We start from the raw sequence: 25,571 nt of genomic DNA on the forward strand, positions 1-25,571 counted from the left end.
AGCTGGACTACGCCTTAGTTTCAATTTTACATGACTCTACTAGTATATTGCATTTCAAAGTTATTGCACCAATTACACTTGAACAAGTGTTATGTAAGATTGCTTGGTGATCATGTACTTGTTCTTATTTTTTAATATTCACTTTATCGCAAATGTCTCCATCGTATCTATCTATATCCATTCATCAATTTTTCTTATTTTTGATGCATTCAGATTAAGTTGAGGATATCAGTCCTCTTCAAAACAAAACACTTCAGCATGCATATGACTAACTAAAGTTCAAAATTTGTTTAGGTCAGTTTTTATAGATAAAGTATGCATACAGTGAAATACACAGAGGTTATGTGTACCACTTCATGAGTTATGACAGATGTGTATATCTGTTATAAAACAAACACAAACGGCTACCAACTAATAGAAGAACATCACTACCATGCCAGAAAGCTTTTTCATGACTCCTCCCAGGAAACTTCTACATTTTCCAAGAAGCAATAACTGCTCTGATTTTTTTTTTTTTACTACATAGTTATTTCTATACAAATGGAATTATTTGTATGAAGGTCTTTTGGATAACTGTTTTTCATTAAATTTTAAATTTAAAGTGTCAACTGTCAAAAAATTGTTTTACATTGACCCTATACATAAATTTGGAGGTTTTATTATCCATGAAAATGATGTACCTCTCCAATTATTTAAATCTTCTTTAACATATCTCAATAAAATTATATATTTTTCTGTAAACCTTTTACATATCTTTTGTTAAAAATTTCCTAAGAACTTTATGTTTAATAGCATTATAAATAATAATAATTATGATGAAAATGGTGGTGATGTTGATGGTTATTCTTTAACTGTTTATTCCTAGTATACCGCATTAATTTTATTGTAGTTTCTTGACCATACACTTGGGCACATTATTACATTTTCTTATTTTCTCTAACATTTTTATAGATTCTTTGATATTTGTATGTAGTAATAACAGTACCTATGAATAGCAATGTTTTTATTTTAAAAATTCTAATAATATTTCCTTTTATTTACTGTGCTATTACTCACTGAATTACATTAAATAAAAGCAATGATAATGCCCATCCTTACCATGTTTTTGATTTTTAAAAGGCATGCTTTTAGGAAAACACACTTTTTAAAGTCTTTTCCCCCACTTTTATATTTTTTGAAGACTTTAATAATGACTTGAATATTAAATTTATCACTTTAACATAAATTTTGAGATGATCATACAGTATTAGAACTTGCTAAGAATCTAAAGACATACAAATGTTAAAACCTCTTTGTATTACTGGATTAACGTGAATAGGTATTGGTGTACTACCTTTTCTCTGAAATGCTGAATGTAGCTTTTTAAAATCTTGTTTAAGACTGTGTGTAGTCTTCTATTAATTACTTAATTGAAATTTATCATTTCATCTGCTTTTTCTTTCTCACATTTCCTTCATACTCGAGTTAATTCCCTAATTTCAAGCTGTTAACATTTATCAGTGCTTCGGAGTACATTAAATGCTTACTCAGTTTCATCAATTTAACCCATTGTGAGAAATTTAAATTTTCTCCATAGATAATGGCATTTTGTTAGATAGTGATGAAACCTAGAATAACCAAAGGCAAAGTTTTCTTATTTATTTGGCTAATTTTAAACACAGATGATTTGTGACCCACATGACATTGAGGGAATTCAGAGAAAAACACAATTTGACTCTTTATACAGCCTCAAATTAGGCATGTTCTGACCCAGGTTTGTGTAAATTTAAAAAACAGACAAGATATTTTCCATAATGTATAGCAGGGGTGGAGATTTATATATCTATCTTTTCTGGTGTCTTATTTTTGTTATTGTGTCTGAGGGAAACAGAACAGCTATTGTAATATGCATTCCATTATTTTTTATTATACCTTTATCCCATTACCGCTTTTATGTTTGCCCCCTCCGTTCTTTCCCTCACATTCCATACATTACTTTCAATTTTGCTTTCTTGTAAAAAAAAAAAAAGTATTCCCTATATGAACCTTGTTCATTACTATTAGAGAAAAGTAGCCTACATGTACTTAAAACTTACTTCCTCTGTATTATTTTATTTTATTAAGACAATTTGAGGGATAGCAAAATAGAGATGTTTATATGTAACAAAAATTAATACATATACATTTTATCACTTATCAGTCATGTATTTTTATAGTAGTATTGATGATGAAATAGGAAGCCATATATCTTTTTTGAGAGGAAAGAGAAATTTGTCTTATAATTATTAATCATAAAATATTTTATTATATAGAAATATATAACAATATCATTAAAGTTACTTTTAATAGGCATTATTAATTATCATCAGTTTTAATTGACTAAAAATGGAGATTCTGAACTTCAATTCTGCATTGATAATTCTAAGAGAGATTAAAAAAAATAATGTTCTGGTTTATATCCTCATAAAATTACTCTGACTTTTAATACTGTAGTGGTATTTTAGCAGCATTGCTTCTCTATTGCTATGCCATTTTTTTATTTGAAATTTTGCTGTCTCTATCAAAAACAATCGGTAAATTTAAAATAATGTTTTGTCATTTTTAAATGTTTCCGAATTTCTTTAAAAAAATTATGTATGTAGTTTGTCTCAGGGATTACGAAGTGTGAACTCAATAAATTATATCTGTCTGATTGATTTACTTGTTATGGAAGTTGAATCTGGAAATTAGTCAATTACAATTACTTCAGTAATATGCTAGGCACTGTTAGGTATTAAGAGTGTTATTACCAATAAACTATTCAGGAGCTACCTGCAATAAAGTTTGAAATGTATTTTTATTAGTTTCTCACTGCTGCTATAACAAATAATCACAGACGTAGGGGTTTAAAATGACACAAATTTATTATCTGAGAGTTCTGGATGTTATAAGTATGAAAAATTTCAATGAGCTAAAGTCAATGTAGTGCTGGGAATATGTTTCTTTGGGAGGCTTTTGGGGAGAATCCTTTTTTTTGAATTTTTAAAAATAGAATAAAAATTTATTTCACATTTGTAGAGAATATGAAAAAAATTAACATTTTTCACATTATAGAACAACAATTCAATAAAATATTTCTTACCATAAATTAGATCTTGTGGGTTTATATAACTGAAACAACAGTTTATATCAATCAAGTAAAACAAAATGACAGTAAATGATTGTTTAAAAAATTTAAATACAGACATAAACATATGACTTCATTATTAACATTCTATACAGTCAATTACTAAATTATGTCTATTAGCAATTAGCACCATTTTTAAAGATGCATTCCTAACAGGAAAAAAATAACAACAGTTCAGAAATATCAAATATACATTTTTGCTATATATTGAACTGTGGCAACTATACCCTTTGTCTTGAGTTCTGACTAATGTTTAAAGTTCATGCATTTGTTTTAAAATAGATTTTACCAATAAGCTAAAATTTTGACTATTTAAAATAAAATAATAGCTATTTTTAGTTTGCACAAAAACTAATTTTTAAAAACTCATCTGACAAACTTGAAAATTTCAAGTAAGTCCACTGGCAGATAAAGGTAAGGCAAATTTTTCTAATTATTGTTCATTTCCTAGAGTAATTGATTTCAAATATATGTACAAAATAAGTAAACTAAAACTCTATGCTGTAAGGGGAATCATCTTAGAGCAAATCATCTTAGCAATTAAAATGTTTAAGATCAGTCTTAAATATTATAGATAATAGAATATTACCGAATTATTCTTTCAGTTAATAGAGAGAAATACAACCTCAGAATTATTTCCTACCTGGAATGATAATTCTAATAACTACATAGGTGTAACTTTTAATTAAGGTATATTTTAAGAAATGAATAATATAAGAAGTTTTAAGTGATCTTTGGTTTCTTTATATAAGTATAAGAACATTTTAAATACTATAATGTCTGTCACTCAGAATGTCAAATGTCAGTATGAATTGGTAGCAGATGTTTATGGTGAAGAGGCAATATTTGGTCCAGTATGAGGAGAAAAAAGAAAAAGGAACACATTTCTTTTCTAGAGATGAAAAAATAATATTAAGAAATTATTACAGGGAAAAAAAACATAGTCCCCAAAATTAAAAAAGCCATTAATTGAAGAGATCAATATTACTTTTTATTGATACTTGGAACAGTATCCTTATTTTAGGAATAATGTAATAATGCCTCATTCTTTTTATGCATATAATCATTAAGTATATATTAAAATATGTGTAAAAATACAGATATTGTATGATGATCAAATAATTTTAGAACAAGTTCATAGACTAAGTCACAGCATTCATAAATCATTTATATCTCATATACTGATTTATACCTGAACAAGTTTTCACTAAGCGTACTAATAATTTTCAAATGACATAATAGAAAATCCGGTTGTAGTATTTTATTATTTTGCAGAAATATATTTGGGAAAAAGAAGCTAGCTGCTTCATCTGTTTTAATACTATTATATTGTGGATGATATATGTACAAACACATGTATACAAACTTAAAATATCATAAATTTCCCACAGGGAGATATTATTTAGCCTGTCAATGGTGTGCATTTGCAAAACATTTTAGCACTGCAAATATTATAAATTTCAAGATTGCACACCAGAAAAGGTTTATACTGCACTACAGTGATGCTGGTGTGTGCTTCCACATAGCTCCTCAGTGATGTCAATCAACTGGAGACAGGAGTTTACCAATGAATTTCATGATAGCCACCATATCCTGCTAACATGAACTGTACATCATGCTCTCACAGATTTGAAAGGCTGCAATGGCCAGATTTACAATTTTTATGTCTTTTTGACAGGAAGATAACCAAACATTAGCAGAACTAAGGGGTAGAAATGTTCATGGCATTGAAGAATAGAAATATCTCTATTTAGGCCACTGATAGGACCCTAGGGAAATAAAACCACAGGGGAAGACAGCAACTGAGTGTGGTGACACCTCCCAGTTGTTGCTGTGTCAAGAGCAGTGTATAAAGACTAAAGCTCCTCCATGAGAATATCTTCCCAAAATAGTTCTGTTTGAAGTAATGTCATTCTTCACCTCTTTCTCTATCAAAGCTTTTACATTTTCTGCTGTCTGCTTAATTACAGGTTCATCTTCCTGTGAATCCTGTGAAAGCCCAATAATATCAAACCAAGAAGGCATAGTTATGTTCATATTTTATGTTACAGGTAAAACTGGTGCATGTGGGGAGATATATTTGATATGTGAACTTCTGATACCTGCATGGGCTTCTGCATCCCCAAATCATGAGGGAAAATCACTGCAGCAGCAGCTTCCTGGAGACAGCACCATGGTGGGGCCAAGAGTGCATGCCAGGAGCAGAGAAGCTATTTCTTTGCCTTTTCCAGCCTTTACAGGCAGCTTGATTTCTTGATCAGGGTGCCCTTCCACTTTCAAAGCAAGGGTCCAGTGGCCAGTGGAATCTTTTGCATGCTTCATTGTTCTGACATTGAGTCTCCTGCTTTCCTCTTTCACCTATTCACGATTATCTTTTTATTTTAAGGCCATTTTATTAATAACCTTAATTCCAACTGCAACTGTAATTTCCACTTGCCATGTAACATAACATATTCATAGTTTCCAAAGTTCTAATGTGCACAGTTTGGAGGAGTCATTATTCTGCCTACCACAGTAGTCCACTACCCTAAGTACCATGTCTAGTTTTAGATCTCCAAAACAAAGACCTGAAAATTATTATCTATAAAATTTGAGTCTAAAATACCTTTTTAAAAATTATTTATTACATACAAGTGCTGCAAAGCTTTGTTTTTGGTTGATTTATTTAGATATTTATTCTTAGTTCTTTGCATAAATGAAAATAATATCGGTTTAAACTCCCAACCAAACATGAGTTCCACTTTCAGACTTGTATTAATTTTAAAAACAAAGGACAGTGAGGGTTACTTATAAACTTTAATTAAGTAGATTCTAAAATAAAGTGAATAAAATTTCAGAACTTAGCTTCTGTGTAAGACATGTTAAAAATGACAGCATGGTTTGGCAATACTGTGTTTTATTTAATTCTTTATGACCTCATTTATTTAACTTTTCAGGGTCAAAAAAGTAATAAGTATTTGATATGAGTGTATGAAATTTTAACTTATGTGTTTCTGACTCCAACTCTATCAGGATTGACTGACCTTCCAGCTTGAAGTGATTTGATTAGGTCAGCAGACATGATGGGCCTTGTTTCATGTGTAAACAAGACATTTTTGTGTGTGTTGCAAACTAGATTTAAAATTCACTGACATGGTAGAGATAAAATTCAGACTGAAAATCATGAAATAATTAACATTATATTCATGTTGTGATCATTTTCACTGATGCTCAGCTAAGATAGATTGCAGCATGAGTTCATCAGAGGTCTAGGAGTCCCATCCTGGTGTTCACTTTCAAGACCTCTGGGTTAATTTTTGCAAACTCACCGGTTTGGAGAATGTTTTTGATGAAGCCTGAATGCATAAAGGCGAAGGTCAATAAATTTAATTGGTCAAGGAGTCTTTATTTTATATGTCAGACATAAATTTAGAGCAAGAGTAACTAAATCAAAAACAAATTATTTTAATTATTAAGTACAGAAGGAAACGTTGGAGCACCAGGAGTTTGCATCCTCCCCAAGGCTATAATTTGTGCACATTCTGAAATAATACTAAACTGAGATTTGCACTTCTCAGCTCATCTATATCATGACATTTTAACCACCCTCTTTTAAGTCAAATTTCATGACTATCTACTGAACTTCAATCTTCTCTTGCTATATAACTCTTGTGTACTCAATATATATCTCTTCATTGAAAAATAGCTTCATATCTCTGTTTGAAAGGGATAGGTTTGTTCATCATATTAAACCTTCCATTTTACATTTGAAAATTTTGCAAAGAGTTAAAATATTCAGGATCTTTTTACATTGTACATTAATTACATGAATGGTTTTATATTTTTATCAGTTATCTTTCATTTTGTTTTGCTTAGAATTTGGTTTCTTTGGTTACTGAGGGCTTAGAGAGAGGAGTAAAATCTAAACTTGGATTTGAATATCAACTCTAGTTTTTTAAGATCTCTGTCATGTTCTTGGATATAAATAGAAAATAATAAAACTTATTTTAAATTATAAGATTAAAAGAGATAACATGTTTAACTAACATGTCTTATTAATAATAGATACTCAAGAATCCTTCCTTATTGTTTTTTTATTTGTTTTGAATTGTCTTTCTCTCTTCTTTTTAGTTACTAGGGTGGTAAATTCAGGTTACCTTTTCAGGTTTTAATGTGTTGCTTTCTGCTTACACCTTATGGTTGCACAGGGTGAAAAGTTGGCTGTTGATATTTAATGTGATGAAAAAAAGGATGCAAATGTTTAAGGCTTTCAATATACAGTATCCCACAGGAGTAAGAAAAATTAGAGGTCCAAAAACTTGTAGGCCAATGAAATAAATCTTCAGGATGACAACTCTAGGATATATTCATTAAACCAAGAAAAATAAATAAAATTATTTTTAAGCCATGTTAATGGCTTGTTTAGTTGCATTGGTTTACTTAGTGGTTAATATTTCCATATAGCCATGGACTTTTTTCTGGAGAATTAAAATGTGCCCCCATTATTTTCTGTGCATATTAAAAAGCACTTGTGTTCCTTAAATATAATACTGTTAGGTGAGAAATATTTTACTAACATAGGCTCAGCATGGGTATTTGAGAGCAAGAAAAAAAGTTATAAGGAGAAGTATATTTCCTCATATTATTACACTTGCATTAATATAACTTCAGCTTGAGTCACTAGTTAAGGAAGGACATTTTAGAAGAAGAAATCCTATGTATTTTAAAGAAAATATGTAAAGCATTATTCAACTTTGAGGCATAGATCCTCAAACTTTAGTTGAAAACCCACAAGCACACATTATTTATTACTTATTTGTTATGAAGTTTAAACTTTTTAAGTTCAGGGAGCACTTTTATTATTATATATTTCCAAGTGCTTTAAGTTATTATTTATCATCTGAAAAAAATAGTAATATAATTTTAAATTATTATGGTATCCTTTTAAACAAATAAGCATATAGAAATTATTTGAAAATGAAAGATCTATGAAGCAATAAATGTAAAGCACTATTAGAATGATGAATATGATAGTGATGATGATGATTATGATGATGATGGTGATGATGATCATGTTTATGAAGAACATAATGATAATACAGGTTATAAAGTTTATGGTGAAACAGAATTAAATAGAATAGTGAAAAGATCTGGTACCTCTTATTAAGGGGTAAGTATACCAGGTGGGCTGGTGTAGGTACGGATAACAAAAACAGAATAATTTATTAGTAAATAAAGGAATTTATCAGTAAATAGTGTTTGGTGCTTTGGCAGACCATCAGATGATGAAGTGTCATTGTTATCTTCAGTATAATAGTTAAGGATAAAACATTAAACAGACACAACAATAAAGTACTAAGCTTGGTAGGGTTTAGAAGAAAGAAGAAGTAGATTCTACTTGAGAAGGGGAATTTGGAATTCTAAAGTAAGATATCAAACCAGAGGGTTTTACAGAGAAATAGCTACAATTTTTAATCACTAACTAAATATAAGGATAAAAAAGAAAAAGAAATCAAGTTGATTAAAAGTTCTTAACCTTAAAAGATTAGGCCATGAATGCCATAAATAAAATTTAAAAATCAAAGGGTAATTTTAATAGAAAGCAAATAGTTGTAATGCTGTCTTGTTTTGTAGGAATTTGAGGGAAGGAGCAAGGGTTTCTTTCTGCTTGGAAGGTAGATTTAGGTATTTAAAAGAGACATTAAACCTGAGCCACTAGAGAAGAGTGATGGAATGGAGGAGAGAGGTCAAGTAACCTTTAGGCATGAGAAGAGGCAGCAGGGAGCAGAAACTCTGTGAGGAGAGGTTTGCCTAAGATATGGTAAGTCCAGGTAGAGATATCAAAGGGCCAAGAATAGGAAGAAACTAAAAATTTAGATTTAAATTTGGGAGAGGACTCAAAGGTGGAAATACAGGATTGAGTCATCTGAAGATAGATGATAATTGAAGCTCTATGATAGGACATAACGGATTATAGACAGAATGACAAGAAATAAAAGGCAAGGAGTCCAGAAGCTTAGGGATGATCTACATGGAATAACTGAGAAAAGCAAGGAGGCAAGCGAGTAGAGGAAACAGAAAGAGGAATCAGGGTAATGGTAGACAAACTAGAAGAGAGTTCTCAGAAACAAAAATCATGAGAGAAGAAAGGATTTAAAGGTGATAACCTTAAATGTATAATGTAGAGGAATCAAGAAATGTTTTTTGAGTGCATGAATGTGGTTGAACTTGAAGTAGATGTTAGCTCTGTGCAAATAGTGCCACTCCTCCCCTTGGCCTCTATAGACTTGTAAAATTACTGTCTGTACATATTTTTTAACTTATTTATATACTGTTGTCCATGTCACTTGCAGTTATTTCAGAAAAGAGGAATGCAAAACATACGTGCTTCTTTTTAATTTCACGTATTCTGTATACTGTTTCTCAAGTGCCTTGTATATGATTTTATATTCTGTTGTAACCACATTTTTTCTTTGCACAGAAGATTTGCTAACAAGAGCTCTGATTTCTCAAGTGAACCCAAACATTTCTAATTAAATGTGTGTTTAATATCTTTCGGAGAAAAATTCCTGTGCTTCCATTAAAATAAGTAAGCCATACATGTCTATAATTACGACAATGGGGTCTGGTGACTTTTAATCTTAGGATAGAAAATTGCTTCTGATAATTAACTAAGAAAGTCTTGCAGAATTCTTGTGTTTTAATTTCCATCATACTATTTTTGATGATTTGTTAAAGAAAGTGAATAAGACAATATTTTCATAGCTATAAAAGAAATGTCAGGAACAAAGTTTGTCTCTAAACTATGTATTTTTGAGATATTTTTAATAGTTGAGATGATTTCTTAATTGTTTCTGTGCATATGTGATATTTACCCAATTTAACTCTATGATTATTGTGAGTTGAAACTCATTTTATTTATGTTTCTTTAATTAGCCACCTAGCAGTACATGACACAGAATAGCAAATTGTGTATATGAAACACGAGTAAATTCAATGTTTGTGAAGTAAATCCAAAAGAATATTTTACATATTTATTCTTGTTTTTCTTTTTTTTTAATGTTTTTTATTGATTATATTGTTACAACAGTTCCAATTTTCTCCCCCTTGTTCCCCTCCACCCAGCACCCCCCTCCCCCAGCAATCCCCCCCCAAGTCCATACCCCTGGTTCGTAAAAATTAACTATCCCCCCCCTCTCAAATATTAGGACCCTTTGTAATCTTGTAAAGGACAATGGGCGAAGGTCTCAAGCTCCTCTAGCTGCTTCAAGCTGGACATGGTCGTCGTCCTACCTACACTTGGGTCCAGAAAACCCTAATAAGAGTGGGGGTGTGGAGGGGAGGGTGGCCTTCCCACATGGGGAAGGATCATGCAGACTCCAGGTCAGTTGGCTGTCTCCGGTCAACGGCGTGCTTGGTTTAACAGGCTGGTGTCCTTGTTGTGTTCTGGGGGCAACAGATTTGGCGAAAAGGGTTAAAAGACATCATTCAATCCATAACTACTAGATGACAAAAGGCAGGGATTAATTTTTCAATGTTCCATATTAGGGAAAAAAAAAAAAAAAAAAAAAACTTCTTTGTAAGAAGGTGTGCTAGGCAAATCTCGCCTGTCCAAAACCCTTTTGCCCATTATACTTAGTTTGGGCTGAGGTAAATAGTTTAGGTTTTTCCCCCTCTCAGACCTCTGGGCCTTTTCTGTCCAAGCCATTAGGATAGAAAAGAGAAACCCGTTTTAAAGTGAAGCCCACAGACCACCCCATTCTTCCCCAACCCAGCCATTTAGTTCAGCCAAACCGTTGAGTCTCAGGAGGCAGCGCTGCAGAGAGGATTAAGTGAGGCTTATGCGTACAGATAATCACTCAGGTAATGCGATCATAGGCTTATGTCCTTTGAAAACAAAAAACACGTGTCAATTTATGTAACATAACCCGCAAACAAGTCTCTGAATCTGGAGAAGAAACTTTTAAGACGGTTAGTTGCCCTGTTTTATACTCTACTACTGATCATTGTGATTTTCCTTGAATAATAATTTTTCTCCCTAAGGTTACCCTCCTTGTCTTTAAAGGGACTACATTAAGTCCATTTTTAATTTATCCTGTTCGTTTGCATAAACATAACAAGAGCAGCAATTGATCACTTATGATCTTTAGTTCTGCTTTGCTGGAACTTACCCAAGGAATATTTAGGGTGACCTTCAGTCTGTTCTTCAGGGCACAGAAGCTGTGCCACATATCTGGCATTCATCCTTGCCTGTACACACCTGTTTTTTCCAAGTCTTTCTGGTCTTTCCTTGTGCCTTAAGGTCCCTTCTAGCCATCTTTCAGGAAAAAGAACCTTCGTTCCTTCCCTGGAAAGATTGCTGTGGACCGCACAACCAACCATGGTACCAGGCCTTTTATCTCACGGGCTTTTATTACCTTTGAAAGTCATTCCCAGTTCCTCAGGACTTTCTGGTAACAATCTGAGCCCAAGTATGTTTCCTTTAGGCTTGACATTCCAGTCAAAGACTTGGTCAGAAAAAAAAAAAAAAAAAAAAAGAACCTCTGTTGACAACTGGTCTTATTAGTTCTATGCAAAGGAACTTATGTCATTACTTACTTGTTTAGAATGCCAAACTCTGGAGGGATCAAATAGGGAGAAAAATATACAACGTGAAGGAAAATCTTTGTCCTAATATTCACTGAACTGGCATTTCCATTCTTCATATTTTCATTTTTCCCCCACTAAAAAATTTTTGTTTGTTTTTTCATTACAGTTGTCTCACTTTTTTAGCCCTATTGTTTCCCTGCACCCTGTCCCTCCCCTCCCCCACATTTAGTCCCCACTCAGTTGCACCTGTCTGTGGGTCATTCATATATATATATATATATATATATATTTTAACTTGACCCCTCCCCTTACACCTTTCTTTTCCTCCCTCCCACCCCCCTTGTTACTGTTAGTCTACTTCTTGTTTACATACCTCTGGTTCAATTTTGCTCATTTGTTTGTGTTGTTCATTAGTTTCCTGTAATAGGTGACAGCATAAGGTATTTTTCTTTTGTTGCCTGGCTTATTTCACTAAGCATAATTTTCTCTAGTTCCATCCATGTTGTTGCAAATGGTAGAAGTTCCTTCTTTCTTTCTGCTACATAGAATTCCATTGTGTAAATGTACCACAGCTTTTTGATCCACTCATCTACAGATGGGCATTTAGGTTGTTTCCAGCACTTGACTATTGTAAATAGTGCTGCTATGAACATTGGAGTGCATAGGTTCTTTTGAATTGGTGTTTCGGGATTTTTTGGATATAATCCTAGCAATGGAATTGCTGGTTCAAAAGGCAGTTCCATTTTTAGTTTTTTAAGGAAATTCCAAACTGTTTTCCACAGTGGCTGCACCAGTCTGCATTCCCACCAGCAATGCACCAGGGTTCCCGTTTCTCCGCATCCTCTCCAGCACAAGTTGTTTGTTGATTTGTTGATGATTGCCATTTTGACTGGTGTGAGGTTGTATCTCATTGTGGTTTTAATTTGCATCTCTCTGATGGCTAGTGATGTTGAGCATATTTTCATATGTCTATGGGCCCTCTGTATGTCTTCTTTGGAGAAGTGTTTGTTCAGGTCCTTTGCCCATTTTTTAATTGGGTTGTCTGTCTTCTTGGTGTTGAGTCGTATGAGTTCTTTATATATTTTGGAGATCAATCCCTTGTCTGAGATGTCATTGGCGAATATATTTTCCCATATGGTTGGTTTCCTTTGCATCTTGCTGATGTTTTCTTTAGCTGAGCAGAAACTTTTTAGTTTGATGTAGTCCCATTTGTTTATTCTTTCCTTTATTTCCCTTGCCTTAGGAGATATATCAGTGAAAATGTTGCTACGTGGGATATCTGAAATTTTCCTGCCTATTTTTTCCTGTAGGACTTTTATGGTGTCACGGCTTACATTTAAGTCTTTGATCCATTTTGAGTTTATTCTGGTGTATGGTGTGAGCTGGTGGTCGTTTCATTTTTTTGCATGTCCCTGTCCAGTTCTCCCAACACCATTTGTTGAAGAGGCTCTTTTCACTCCATTTGATGTTCTTTTCCCCTTTGTCAAATATTAGTTGACCATATGAACCTGGGCTTATTTCTGGGCTCTCTATTCTGTTCCATTGATCTATATGTCTGTTTTTATGCCAGTACCAGACTGTTTTGATTACCGTGGCCTTGTAGTATAGTTTGATATCGGGTATTGTGATTCCTCCTACTGTGTTCTGCCTCAAAATTGCTGTGGCTATTCGGGCTCTTTTTTGGTTCCATATAAATTTTTGAAGTATTTGTTCTAGGTATGTGAAATATGTTGCTGGTATTTTAATAGGGATTGCATTGAATCTATAAATTGCTTTGGGTAGTATGGACATTTTAATGATGTTGATTCTTCCCATCCATGAGCATGGTATACGCTTCCATTTATTTGTATCTTCTTTAATTTCTTTCTTCAGTGTTATGTAGTTTTCTGTGTACAGGTCTTTTACCTCTTTGGTTAAGTTTATTCCTAGGTATTTTATTTTTCTTGTTGCTATGGTAAATGGGATTTTTCTTTCAGTTTCTATCTCTGAGTTTTTATTGTTGGTGTATAAAAATGCCTTCGATTTCTTAATATTGACTTTGTATCCTGCTATTTTGCTGAATTCACTTATTAGATTGAGTAGTTTTTTTGTGGAGTCTAAAGGATTTTCTATGTACACTATCATGTCATCTGCAAATAATGACAGTTTTACTTCCTCTTTTCCAATTTGGATGCCTTTTATTTCTCTTTCTTGTCTGATTTCTGTGGCTAGAACTTCCAAGACTATGTTGAATAGGAGTGGAGAGAGCGGACATCCTTGTCTTGTTCCTGATCTCAGGGGGAATGCTCTCAGTTTTTGCCCATTGAGTATGATGTTGGCTTCAGGTTTCTCATATATGGCCTTTATTATGTTGAGGTATGCTCCCTCTATTCCCATTTTGCTGAGAGTTTTTATCATAAATGGGTGTTGTACTTTATCAAATGCTTTTTCCGCATCTATTGATATGATCATGTGGTTTTTGTCTTTCATTTTGTTTATGTGGTGTATCACGTTTATTGATTTGCAAATATTAAACCATCCTTGCATCCCTGGGATGAATCCTACTTGATCGTGGTGTATGATCTTTCTAATGTGTTGCTGGATCCGGTTTGCCAATATTTTGTTGAGGATTTTAGCATCTATGTTCATCAGCGATATTGGTCTGTAGTTTTCTTTCTTTGTTGTGTCTTGACCTGGTTTTGGAATTAGGGTTATACTGGCTTCATAGAACGAGTTTGGGAGTCTTCCCTCTTCTTGTATCTTTTGGAATAGTCTGAGGAGGATAGGAGTTATTTCTTTTCTAAATGTTTTGTAGAATTCACTTGTGAAGCCATCTGGTCCTGGGCTTTTGTGTGCTGGGAGTTTTTTGATTACTGCTTCAATTTCGCTAGCTGTTATTGGTCTATTCAGACTTTCTGCTTCTTCTTGATTCAGTTTGGGCAGACTATAGTTTTCCAGGCATCTGTCCATTTCTTCTAGGTTGTCAAATTTCTTGCCGTACAGTTGTTCGTAATAATTTCTTACAATCTTCTGTATTTCTGTGGTATCAGTTGTGATTTCTCCTCTTTCATTTCTGATTTTATTTATTTGGGTTCTCTCTCTTTTTTTCTTGATGAGCCTGGCTAAAGGCTTGTCAATTTTGTTTATCTTTTCAAAGAACCAGCTCCTACTCTTGTTGATCTTTTGAATTGTTACTTTAGACTCTATGTCATTTAATTCTGCTCTGATCTTGATGATTTCCTTCCTTCTACTTGATCTGGGTTTTGCTTGTTGTTCTTTCTCTAGTTCTTATAGCTGTAGGGTTAAATTTTTTATTAGAGATTATTCTAGCTTTTTTAGGTAGGCTTGTATTGCTATGAACTTTCCTCTTAAGACTGCTTTCGCTGTATCCCATAGGTTTTGGGTTGTTGTGTGTTCATTATCATTGGTTTCCAGGAACTTTTTGATTTCTTCCTTGATGTCATTGTTAACCCATTCATTATTTAATAGCATGTTATTCATTCTCCATGAGTTTGAATGTTTTTGAGTTTTTTCCTTGACGTTGATTTCCAATTTTAAGGCATTGTGATCTGAGAAGATGCTTAATATAATTTCAATTTTCTTGAATTTATTGAGGCTTGTTTTGTGTCCTACCATGTGGTCTATCTTTGAAAATGTTCCATGTGCACTTGAGAAATATGTATATTTTGCTTCTTTGGGGTGTAAACTTCTATATATATCGACTAAGTCCATTTGATCTAAAGTGTTGTTCAGTGCCTCAATATCTTTGGTGTTTCTTTGCTTTGAAGATCTGTCCATTGTTGACAATGGGGTGTTAACGTCCCCTACGATGACTGTGTTGCTGCCTATATCTTTCTTGGAGTCTTTCAAAATTTTCCTTACATATTTGGGTGTTCCTAAGTTGGGTGCATATATATTTATAAGGGTTATATCTTCTTGATGGATTTTTCCCTTAAGTATTATGAAATGCCCTTCTTTGTCTCTTTTTATGGACTTTGCTGTGAAATCTGTTTTGTCTGATATAAGTATTGCTACCCCGGCTTTTTTTTCATGTCCATTTGCTTGGAATACATTTTTCCATCCCTTTACTTTCAGTCTGTGTAGATCTTTTGTTCTAAGGTGGGTCTCTTGTAGACAGCATATATGTGGGTCATTCTTTCTAATCCATTCAGCTACCCTATGTCTTTTAATTGGAGCGTTTAATCCATTTACGTTTAAGGTTATTACTGATAAGTACTTATTCATTGTCATTTTCCTCCTTTGTACTCGTGTTCTTCTCTGTTTCTCTCTGTTTCTTTATCTTCTTAGAGCAGACCCTTTAGCATCTCTTGCATTGCTGGTTTGGTGGAGATGTATTCTTTTAGTCTTCCTTTGTCTGAGAAACTCCTTATTTCGCCTTCCATTTTGAATGAGAGCCTTGCTGGGTAGAGTATTCTTGGTTGTAGGCCTTTGTTTTTCATTGCTTGGAATATTTTTTGCCATTCCCTTCTGGCTTGTAGTGTTTCTGCTGAGAAATCTGAGGATAGCCTTATTGGAGCTCCCTTGTATGTTATTAGTTGTTTCCCTCTTGCTGCTTTTAGGATTCTCTCTTTGTCTTTGGAAGTTGCCATTTTAATTATGATGTGTCTTGAGGTGGGCCTGTTGGGGTTCATCTTCATTGGGACCCTCTGTGCCTCCTGGATTTGCATGACTCTTTCTCTCCTCATGTGAGGGAAGTTTTCTGTCATTAGTTTTTCAAAGAGGTTTTCTATCCCTTGCTCTTCTTCTTCTCCTTCTGGAATTCCAATGATACGGATATTGTTACATTTCATGTTGTCCTGCAGCTGTCTTAGAACCTCTTCAGTCTTGTTCAGTCTTTTTTCATTTTGTTGCATTGTCTGGGAGTTTTTGTGTACGTTGTCCTCCAGCTCGCTGATCCGATCTTCTGCTTCCTCTAGCCTGCTTTTAATTCCTTCTACTGTGTTCTTCAATTCAGAGATTGTGTTCTTCATTTCCTCCTGGCTCTTATTGATAGCTTCCATGTCCTTTTTGATGCTGGTATAATTCTCAGTAAGTTCCTTATAGTTCTTCTGGAGTTCACTGTAGTTTTTCTGGAGTTCTTTGTAGTTTCCGCTGAGCTCATTTAGCTTCTCCATAATCCATGTTTTAAATTCTGTATCTGATATTTTGCTCCCCTCTATTTCATTTAGCACTCTTTCTGGGGATTCTACCTTTCCTTTTGATGGGGGGTTGTTTCTCTGTCTCCCCATTTTTGTGATTCCTTTTGTTTGTTGGTGCTTCTTAGAATGATCAGTTCTTCCTGGATCTGCCTCTGGTAGCGTCAGATCATGTACCAGACTGGCCCTAGGCAGCCTGTTGGAGACTTCCAGGGATCTACTGCCTTTGTCTCTCTTCTTTAGTTGTTACTATACTCAATCTGTGATCAGCCATCAGGCTTAAGGACCGTGGGTGTGGCAACTTAATTCCTGTAGGCAGGGCTTTTATTTCCCCTTAGTATGACACCACTTGGAGGGGGATGGTCTGTCTGCTGTACTGGGGCTGAGTCAGCACTGGCTGGTCCTGGGAGGGGGTTAGTGTAGCTTCCACTTACTCCTCCGCCCTCCTGGATCTCCGTCTGTGTTGTCCTTGATGATATTTCTTTAATCTGTCTGGTTGTATTTCAGCTACTTTTTGGTGGATCTTTTTCTCTGGTTAGTTGATTGAGAGTCACTCTGCCCACCTTGTCTTGAGATCTTTTGTGAAGGTGCTGCTAAAACATAATTACACAACCCAGGCAAGAAACCCACACCCTCCAATGTCTCCCCCAAATACAATCCCACTATAGGCTGCAAATGAGCCCGTGTTAATATATTTCTGGAGATACTGGGACTCTTATTTCGTAGGAGAAACAGAAAGGAGTTGTTTTAAATGAAGGAAGGGTAATTTTTGAGCTGGAAGTTGATAGAGTATTAATGTTAGCAATTGGGATCAAGGTTATGTAAGAGAGCAATTAACACTTGCACTGTCTGTTTGAAAAGGAGGGGAGGGTTACAGTGTGGAGAGAGAAAGTGGAAGTGTATAGTATTAGGATTATATAATCGGTATATACTATATGATTAGCGTGGGAGGTAGGGTAGACACAACAGACATCCAGGTAGACAGACAGCCAGAAATTGAAAGAGAGGGCTGGGGAGGTTAGAAGGTAGGAAATAGATTGAGAGAGAATTTTTTAAGGATAAAAATACAGAGTAGAAAATAGCAAGACAGGAAGGGAGAGAGGAAAGAGAGAGAGAAAGTAGAGAAGAGAAGGGTAGGAGAGAGAACAAAAGAAGAAGGGGAGGTAGAAGAGAGGGGACTGGATTAAAATTCTTTTTTAAATTATATGTTATAAAAAAGATTAGGAGATTAAAACATGATATAAAGTTGCAAGATAGAGAGAAAAGGTGAATATAGAGAGAGAGGAATAGGAGATAGGAAAGCAAGAGGATTTGGGAGGAAAAGAGCTCAGAGGAGGGAAGGAAATCAGGAGGAAGAGGAGATATTAGGGAGGGGAGGATTGAAATTGAAGAGTTGACAAAAGATAGGATGAAGGAGAGAAATACAAGAGGTAGGGAAAGAAGTGGGGGGGTGGGGTAGAAAAAGAGAAGGGGTAAGAATGGGAGAGTAAAGTGAGAGGGGGATAGATTAGAATTATAATTTGAATATTAAGAGATCAGAATATAAAGTGTAATAGGGAGAGAGAGAGATTATGTATAGGGAGAGAAGGAAAATAAGGACAAGAGATGAAAGAAAAATGAATGTAGACTGAAGGGGGACAAAATAAAGAAAGAAATTTAATAAAGTTGAAGGTGCGTAGCGCAGAGAAAGGAGAGGGTGAGAAAGGGAGAGAACTTAAAATTATAAAATTAACTGATAATAGGATGCAGGGGAGAATGCTAAGGGGAGAGAAGGGAGGGAAGGGGAGGGGAGAAAAGGAGCGAGAATAAGAAGGGACTGACGGTAGGGGTAGTTAGAGAGAGAGTGAGAGATAAAAGAATGAGAATTTTAACTCAATTCAACTTTTATGCACAGTCTCTGGGTATTTTTGGTTTGTTTTTTGGTTTTTCCTTGCTTCCTTCCTGAGTCTGCTCCTATTCAAATTTCCATGAGTTTCAAGTCTTTTCTGGTTGGTTGGCTGGCTTTGGGAGGGTTCTGCTTGATTCTGGGGTTGCTAGTCTTTTTTTCGTGGGCCTACCGCCGCTCTGCTGTGAGCTGCCTTTAGTTGTTCCCTCCTGAGGCAGCCTCAGCCCTCCTCAGGCTTGTCCAGCTACTCCTTCCCTCTGTTGGTCCAGCCTGTGCCTGCCAGCAATCCCCGCCCTGCCTCCAGTCCTGTCTCTATTCCCAGGCTACAGCTTCTGCTCTCTTTCCTGTCTATATGCCTGCGCACCCTACCTCTCTCCCTGTCTCAAGATCGTCCTTTTGTTCTGCAGAACTCTGGCACAGTCGGTCAAAGTGCCGGGCCCAGTGGCCCTTTCCTGCCCAGGGCCTCTCCCCTAGTCTGGAGCTTTGCAGTGGCTTTCCTGCCTGTGCTCTTTTCCTTGCCGCAAAACTTTCTCTATTCCGAGCTACCGCTTCCGCTGGCTTCCCTGTCTATCGGCCTGCACGCTCTATCTTTCTTCCCGCCACAGCACCGTCCCTTTGTTCTGTGGGACTCTAGTTTGGTCGGTCAGCGCAGCACTCTCCTTCCCCGGAGCTTTCTGCCGGTCTGGAGCTCCGCAGCAGCCCTTCCCTGCGGGCCCTTCTCCTTGCCCTAAAACCGTCTCCCCTCCAGAACCTCTGCCTCCGCTCTCTTCCCTACTTACACACCCTGCCCGTCCTATTTCTCTCCTAGCCCCAAACCTGCCTTTTGTTCTGTGGGATTCTAGCGCGACTAAAGAGCAAACACTGATTTCAAGAACACAGTTCTCCCCTGGTCCGGAGTTCCGCAGCAGCTTTGCCCCAAAACTGCTCCTTTGTTCTGTAGGGCCCTAGCACAAGTGCTGGGCGCGCCCGGGATGCCGAGCTTTCGGTCGGAGGTTGCAGCTGAGGATGTTTCTCTCTAGACTCAGGTCACACAGTTTCTCCCAGTCCTGGTTGTTCACTGTTCTCTCCCTCCTCTGGCTTTTTCGGCCAAATCCTCTCCCTAACTCCCTACAAGAATTCACTCCCGGCTAGTGAGCTCTCCGGCTTGATACTGCAAACGCACAGAGTCTCAGAATGACTCAGCCTGCAGTTTGTGATAAACCCCTCCACCCCCCTCCAAGCTGCTCCCACGATCTCCTCCCCGTTCACGTTATCAGATATTCCCACTCACTCAGTCATTCCTCCCCGAGTTTGTTCCTCCTGGATTGTCTCCTTAACAGGAGCGAGCTGAAAACACTGTTCCTACTCCGCGGCCATCTTGGTCCCCCCCATTCTTGTTTTTCTTAATTTTCTATCATTTAAGAATAATTTAGACTTCATCCCAACTCATTTTTTTTTTTTTATGGCTGTATGGAAACCCTACAGAAATAGCCAAACTACATACATATCTAAACAGATACTTTTTACCATGTTATTAACAAGATAAATACTTTGAATTAAAAACTAGAGAAAGCATATAAAAGAACAAAATTTGATAGGAAAGTGCATCCCACAGAAGAAAATGAAAAGGTTAAGGCATTGTAATACAAGAGTGTGATATGCAACAAATCGTTATTTTTTATTTTTAATAGCTAACAAGTAACTCTTTCTTTTTACTTCTAACAATAACATTTGCGCAGAAAGGTCACTTTCATTAACCTTAGAATTGTGATTTTTCAGTCTTCCTGCCCAAAGGCATTACTATTATTTACAATTTTTCTTAGTCCTATGTAAAACCAAGCAACCATCAGTGTAAGGCTAATATATATTAAGTGCCTTAGGCACATTTCAATTAAGTATTAACATAGTTTGGAAAATTTCCAAAACATTTAGTGAAATTTGCTTTTAATCGTTTTCATTAAAATTAATAACAAGTGTTAAAAAATAATATACCAAGGAGCTGGGGGAATTGAATTCTTTGTTTCTAAAGGGCTTCTTCTGTGAATGCAGGAAGAATTTCAGTGCAATTCTGCCACATGTAAGTTGCTCCCATTAAATACTGCATTTTGTTTGGGTAGAAGATGGGAGTTATGTACAAATTAATTTTGTTTTAACATTTTAATACAGTGAGCAGATTTTAATTAATGTTTACTAGATACCAAAAATAATAAACTGCAACATGAATAAGTGTAAAATCTTAAAATACATTCATTGATCTTATGATATTATTATAGAAATACTTAAAGGTGAACTTTGATAATTTTGTTCATGGGAGTTAAAAAAATAACGTTCAAATGAAAGATTTTACCAATATAGAAATACTAAAACCATTAATTATAAGATGAATCAATGATTAAGAATTGTATATGTGAGATTTTAAAATTCATTTAAAAATATATGAATTAAACTGAATATATTGTTGAAATAATTAAAAATATCCCAAACTTTAATGGCCCATATTTACCTCTCAAAATATTATTGTATATAATATAAACCTTAAAATAAAACAAAAGCCATTGGCCTTCCTCCCTTCATCACCCTTTATTTCTTTAAAAATAAAAAGGTCTCCAGGTGTATACTAGGTTACAATACAATTGGTACATAGGTGTTATGTACAACATTTATAAAACTGATATTTTATCAGATTCAGTCTGTGATATATATATATACATATATATATAACTACATATAATTTTGAGTTTTAGGTACTGATTTTCCAACTTTTTAAAGATATTACACATGAACACTAATTTTCCTTCATTTATTCCATTCACATCAATGCTGTAACATGAATAATACAAAGAACACACGCTGCTGGAATAATAGCAACATTTTTAATATTAATACAATTCAAAAATTTTTTGATTACTTTGTTCTAAATTTCCTTCAAATATAAGAGAAGGAAAATGATATTCTACAAAGGACACAATAGAAGAGCATAACTCTTTTCTTTGCAATGGGAATGACCTTTCTATTAGTAATTTTCTACATGTTTACCTTTCCAAAACAGCCATTGAATACAATTAAACTGCCACTCCAATAGGGAGAAGATGGAAGAATACTGAGAGGAGAAGAAGAATCAGCTCCAAAGAAAAACAAACAAACAAACAAACAAACAAACAAAACAGTAAGGATAATGTTGACAAAGCACTTGCGTGAGCTGTGATAATCAAGGTGAGAAAACATTGGCTATGAATTCAGACTAGTAAATGTTATGCCAGTAGGGGCCAGCAGGAGCAGACAGTAACTTAGAAACATGGACTGCCACTGAGAATCTAAGAGTGTGAATTCCGAGACAGGTCCTTAGGAGAGGATGGCTATGAGAAAGCAATCTTGAGAAACTGCTGGAAAATGTGGTACCATACTAGAAAAGCATTCAGGTTCATATTTCCCACTGTATATATTTTATGAGAAAACTAAAACTAGTCTGATGGTGTGTATAGTAGAAACTCTTACAGAAAATTTCATGTCCTATGTCTTTTTTTGCCTCATTTTGACTACATAAACTCATTTTTACGCTTCAAATCTGGCAGGGGATGTCATTTTCCTTCACCTTTTTTCATTCCCCTGATTCTCAAGTAAAGTCATTCCTTTCTTTGCCTCCTTCAGACAAAAACACACACCACACTTTCTCTCTCTCTCTAGCTCAAAGAAATGTTGAGACCTATTTTAATTTTGTATTCTTAACCGTAGCACACTGACTAACACATAATATGTGCTCAAATATACTGAATGAATAAATTAATTATTTAAATCTTATAGATAAACAGTGTAGGTTAAAGGGGAACAAGATCAGAACAATATCAAGAGAAAGGGATTTTAAGGCAAAACTGCTCCCATATTTGACAGTCTAAGTAAATACCAATAGAATTTAAAAGCTTCTGGATTCAGTATTCTTCAAGGATTATTACTACAAACCAAAAAAGATGACAAGTTCATATGAGAGTAAGTTGGGAATACTAAAAATCAATATTTTGGCACATTTGCCAGTATTTTACTACTCCTTAAAAAGGAAGGGTTGGCAAATTTGTAGGAATTAATTCACACTAAATATATTGTAATTTGTTATAAAGGCATTAAAGTTTAGTACATCATTATGAAACATCCATAATAGTTTTGTTGTTCTCAGTAAGTTGCCTCCATATTTCCAAATTCAAAAATCATTTTTCAACAATTTACCTAGTTATAAACCTGATCTCTTTATAAACTCCATAATAACTGAATCTGTTAGCATATTTCATATGTCCAATAGATGATGGAATAGAGGAAATTTTCAGCTGGATTATTTCCAAATCATAACATTTTATGGTATGTTGTATTTTTAATTTGAAATTAAGAAATAATTTGTTTTTGAAATCTTAGATGGTCATTAATAAACATATAGCACATATAGCATGTTAAGTATTTTTTATCTAAGGTTGCATATTGATAATAGATCAAGTAAAATTATCCTTCTTCCTGGAGGTAGACAGTGGGAGCATGAGCATTGTTGTTTTGTTTCTACTCTTGTTTCTAATTTGATCTCTCTCTGAGGCTTTGATCTCTATTTCCATAAAAGCTTTTTCTTATGTGAATTAAACATTTTTTTTTTTTACTGATGAAGAAAAGACATGTGTAACATTTTTTCCTGGAAGCTAGCATCAAATTGTTGACTTCTTTCCTGCGACCTTTAAAGTATAATGATAATGCATTATTACTAATCTATATTAGAGTTGAACTCGTAACCTTTAGACCAAGAGTTCTTTATTGAATATCTATATTCATGATTCCTGTATTTTAGCAGAGTATTTATCTCTTGAGTCATCTGTGAGCAGACATGGGGAATTCATATGAGCATAGTTGTAAAGTGGTTAAGATCTTTAGGACAAAAATTATATGCAATTCAATTACTTTGAGATAGATAATATCTGCAAGAAAATGTGACACATTATACAGGAGTAGCCAATGGCTATTTTACTAAGTAATTATGGTGGATAGCCCATACAACTAACTCTTTTTTTCTATAAAATTTCAATTTTATTTTGGTTCTAATAACTTTAATCAATTAGGTAAATATCCATGGTTCACATGGAAAAAGATTAGCTATGGTTCACTTAGCAATAAATTTGGTTTAATATGGGCTTAACATTATAAAAATATAGAATGGATAATGTAGCCTTGGATTAATTATGCCTTTATAAGTGAAACCTAGGTACCACATACATATGTAGCTATGTTGGTATATAGAAATTGTACTGTGATGATGTCAGTTCTCACTGCCAACTGGTGGTGGACATGGGACAGACATGACAGAACAGCCATGAATTTTGTTTGGATGAACAGACAAATTTGTTTGCTGAATCTCTCATATCCGCCAGTGAGTAGATGAGCAAAAGGAAATGTTTTTTCCCCAAATTCCACCAGATTATGCCATTATACCTTAACACTTAGTAGGATGAACTGACATGACAGAAAATCATGTCCAAACAACTGATCATTTTTCTTTCATCTCTTGGTGTAAAACATGTAAGAGATACATTAGAGTACTTTTTATAAATTTTAAGAACAAAGGATTCTGAGAATGGATACAATTAATATGTATAATCACATAGTGGTTGTCTAACTAGCATTATTTCTTTTCCTTGGAAATAATATTTTTTCCTTTGGAAAAATTTCATCTCCCTATTATAACAACATAGTGAAAGCTGCTAATTATAGCCTTTAATTGCCTTGATTAAAATATGACCCAGGTAAAGCATTCACAGTGTATTTCTAGAATTTTAAAGAAACTTGAAAGAGAATAACTTCTAAATTCTCAATCAGAAAATAATGATTTTCTTAACTTCAGGCTTAAGATCTACAGAATAAAACTAAATGGCAGAGAGAAACAGCGATGAGTGATGATATATGGGAGATAGCATTTGAATCTCTAGCTCTAGCGTTTCTGTGGCTTATTAAGGTTGTTTAAAGGAAATTAATAAATAATTTTCCCTGTTGTTTCAGCTAACTTCAGTTGGGATCAGTCACTGTTAATACAGTCTTGTTGAAGTACATAAGATACAGTGATTCAGTGGCCTGCAGAAACATTTCTGTGTTAGAAGCTTCCATTTTCTCTTTTTCTGAAGTCAAATACAGCAGTAGGTAGGGTTCTACCCTGTAAAGTCTTCTATTTTCTTTGAAATATCAATGTGCTTTGTCCCAAATATGAAAATAGCCAACCAAAAAAGCTAATTTTAACTTCATTAACAAATATGAAAATACAGATTAGCAATCAAACTTCAAAGAAAATAATATATTGCAATGTGTTTGAGAGAGTATAGGAAATAACACTTTCATATTCCTTTTAGGGAATTTTATATTTTTACCAACTTTTGTGAACATATGGTGATAGCCTATATCAAAACACTGAAAAATATATATGTACCTTTTGACCCAATAATTCTACTTCATGTGCTTTTATTCTAATAAAAACTGATGTGTGTGTAAAAATATTTTTCCAGATGATTGTATATCATACCATTTTTTATAATAATGATAATATACATAATGTGAAAGTCAGTAACAGGATATTATGATGTAGATTATAGTATATCATAAATAGAATAAAATATAATCTTAAAAATAATGTAAAAAATATTAATTACCATAGTAAGATAATCATAATGTTTATATGAGATGAGTATGTTAGGAAACAAGTATTTAAAGTGTTATTTTTGTTTAAATGGAAATTGCTTAAAAAGACTAATAATGCATATAGTTCATAATGTTAACAAAAATTATCTCTGGGTAAAGGGTTATTGGATATCATTGTTGATCTTTATTTTCTAAATTTTTTCATGAC

At 34.3% G+C, this 25,571-nt stretch overlaps 1 pseudogene; it reads right to left on the reverse strand.

Moving 5' to 3' along the window:
* Positions 1–4,684: 4,684 nt before the first annotated feature.
* On the reverse strand, positions 4,685–5,301 carry LOC150012865 (acyl-protein thioesterase 1 pseudogene; annotated as a pseudogene).
* Positions 5,302–25,571: the final 20,270 nt, after the last annotated feature.

The sequence above is a fragment of the Furipterus horrens genome, unplaced genomic scaffold (genome assembly GCF_987537825.1).
Source record: "Furipterus horrens unplaced genomic scaffold, mFurHor1.1.pri manual_scaffold_4, whole genome shotgun sequence".
Classification (NCBI taxonomy): Eukaryota; Metazoa; Chordata; class Mammalia; order Chiroptera; family Furipteridae; genus Furipterus; species Furipterus horrens.